The 3367-nt window shown below is 36.7% G+C and overlaps 1 pseudogene; it reads left to right on the top strand.

The window, feature by feature from the left end:
• The first annotated feature begins 1126 nt into the window (after nt 1-1126).
• On the top strand, nt 1127-2637 carry LOC136510443 (uncharacterized; annotated as a pseudogene).
• The last annotated feature ends 730 nt before the right edge of the window (nt 2638-3367 follow it).

The following is a 3367-nucleotide window of genomic DNA, read 5'->3' as shown; positions in this document are numbered from 1 at the left end:
AAAGATATGCATATATGATTTGATCAATTTGCATTCATTTATTTATTAGAAACACATTAATAAGGCATTTGGTTGGACATAAAGTAATGTGATTAAAAACTGTAGACACAACGCTTTATAACCACTAAAGATGGAGTCAACTAATAGTAGCAAATTGGGACATTAGTGTCCTTTCAACCTGTGTGCCCGAGAATAGTGGTATGGCCTATGCACATCCTAGGTGTTGCATTTGTTTTATTAAACATGAGAGAAGAAATGTGTAATGCACAAACATTGTCTGATAGATATAGATATAGATATATAGATGGAGATAGAGCGAGAGGGAGAGAGAAAGAGGCTTGTATCTAAAGTCAAAAGTTGACTTCCAGTCTCAAGCTCCTAGTATATTTGAACATCAAATAGAAGCAAAACTAATAAAATATCAATCACAAGGAAAGATATGCATATATGATTTGATCAATTCACATTCATTTATTAGAAACACATTAATAAGGTATTCGGTTAGACATAAAGTAATGTGATTAAAAATTGCAGACACAATGCTTTATAACCACTAAAGATGGAGTCAACTGATAGTAGCAAATTGAGACATTAGTGTCCTTCCAACCTGTGTGCTCGAGAATAGTGGTATGACCTATGCACATCCTAGGTGTTGCATTTGTTTTATCAAACATGAGAGAAAAATGTGTGATGCGCCAACATTGTCTGCTTATGAACAAGAGTTACTGCCTCGAGATCAATTTGGTTTTTTTAAAAATAAGTAGCTAACCAACCAGCCTAAATTGTGGACCCAATATTGATTTGCGTCGAAAGACCTTTTATTGTCAAATCAGATTTCTTTAGTGAAACTAGTCATTATGTTACTATGAGTTAGTTTTACATGTCATGTGTCCTTGGTCATTGATCTGGGCAATTGAAGTATGTCAACTACAAAATTAGTGTATCACTGAGAAATGATTATAGATGCTAAATATCTTTAGTATTATGATTAAAAAATCTTGTTTGACTATATATAAATTTTTATTGTACAATAAATTGAAACCAATACTAAAAGATTCACCATAAGGCCTATAAATACTTGGCCTTGTGCTTGCCATTTTCTCCATTCAAGCATCGTGTTTCATACATTAACTTGTTGTGTGGTACTCAACCCTCAATACCCATGGATCCCAACTTCAATGGTGTGTGGAGCGCTTCTGAAATTGATATGGTGAAGTCATTCATAGCTAGTCACAACACCAACAACACCTACACAAATGACACAAACAAAATGCACAATGACATTGTTGATGAGCTCCAAGCAAGGTTCCCATGCAAAGAGAGGAATCAGGTAATTCAATTGTATGTTCATCTAGTAGTTGAGATGAATACAATGCAGAGCAACAACCAACAAGTTGTGGTGAGCAATGCTCTTGTGAATGATAACTTTGGAGTGCCAATGGAGGATACAGATATGGACATGTTTCATGGTTATATACTGGATGATGTGGAGGCCATGAAGATGGTAGAGGAACCACTGCACAAGCTAAATACTGTTCCTAAGAAAAAGAGGCAACACCCAGTTGCTTGGACTCATGAAGAGCACAAGTAATTCATTTATGTTGTGTTTTTGAAATGTTAATTACATATTTAATGTTAATTTTTTGTACAAGTAATAAGCTAGTGGTGTATATTATTTCATATACCAGGAGGCATTGAGTTTTTTATTTTAGTAATATTGAGTGTATGACCAAGACATGTTATCATCTGACTTAATTCTAAACCATATATATATATATATCTACAGGAATTTCCTCCATGGACTAGAAGTGTATGGCCGTGGTAACTGGAAGAACATATCTAGGTACTTCGTCCCCACAAGGACGCCAATCTAGATCTGTAGCCATGCGCAGAAGTATTTCCATAGGAAGGAGTGCACCACTAAGAAACAACGCTTCAGCATCAATGATGTCGGCCTCTATGACACAGAGCCATGGGTGCAGAAGAACTCTTCTAGTTCAAAGTCTCTCGCCTTTGGCCGCAGTGCTTACAACACACATTATTATGACATTGAGGGACAACAAGCTATCTTGAACAAACTGGCACATGCTAGCCAAGCGAGCAGTAGACATGCGGCCACCTGGACTAGAGGTCAGCACATAATAGCTAGTTCATCCATAGATCCAACGATGGTGCAGAGTAACTCTCTTGGATGGGAGGCGCTCGCCTTCACTAGAGGTGTTGACGACACAAATTACTATGACTTTGATGGACAACACAATGCCATGAACAACCTCGCATGTGCTAACCTGGTGAGCAACAACCAAGTAGCCACTTGGACTAGAGGTCAACCGACAACAACTAGTTCTTCTGTAGCTGCAACGACAATGCAGAATACTTCTCCGAGCTGGGAGGTGCTTTCCTTCACTGGCAGTGCTTACAACACAAACTACTATGACTTTGATGGACAACAAGTTGCCTTGAACAACATCACAAGGGGGCAACCATGGTGAGCAACAACCAAGTAGTTACCTAGATAAGGCGTCAGCTGGCAACAACCAGTTCTTCTGTAGTTTTAGTGATGGAGAGGTCTGGGAGCCACTAGACAACTTGTATTGGCCATCAATAGGGGAGGCTTCCTTCATAATCAGTGGATGAAAATGGACTATATGTTTACTAGTTATTTATGATTTAGTATCAACAGGTGCAAGTAAAACTAGCTAGTTGAAGACAATATATGGTGTTAAGTGCTAGTACTATTTCTATATGGGCTACAAACAATTTCACTACTAGAACATTGCAATGAAATACTATTATGTGTTCTTGCCATATCTATGTGTTTGTTTGTACGTGCTAACTATATTTTGGATGTCCTCTTGCTCTTTATTCTGAATATCAACTATATCTAAATGGACAGTACAATAATAAGTTTGATTTCTTCATCAGAGATAAGGTTTGTTATATATTTTTTTGTAACAGTTTGATCTCTTCATCAGAGGTAAGGTTTCCAAAGAAATTCACAAAGATAAGTAGTTATCATGATTTCCATTATGGAGGTTATATATATGTAACACCCTAGAAATTTGACCATAGACTTTTGTGTTTTTCTATAAAATATGTGGTTTCATATTTTTAATTTGATTTTTCACGTGTTTTAATGGAATGAATTTGTAGCAAATATGTTTTGCTTTTTGGAAAGCGCAAAGGGTTAAATAACTTGGAGTTCTAATGAGTGGCAAAAATAGTTTCTACTCCATTGCTAGGATGGACGATCGAAAACCATAGATGTGTAGATCTCATTGAGTGCATTACGTTTGACTAATATGTTGTATTCGTAGTTTGGATCATGGTGATTCATAGGATCAAAGAAAGAATGGACGAGATGAAT

The sequence above is a fragment of the Miscanthus floridulus genome, chromosome 16, assembly GCF_019320115.1.
Source record: "Miscanthus floridulus cultivar M001 chromosome 16, ASM1932011v1, whole genome shotgun sequence".
Classification (NCBI taxonomy): domain Eukaryota; kingdom Viridiplantae; phylum Streptophyta; class Magnoliopsida; order Poales; family Poaceae; genus Miscanthus; species Miscanthus floridulus.
Note: the sequence above shows the minus strand (reverse complement) of the source record. Positions and strands in the feature narration are given on the sequence as shown.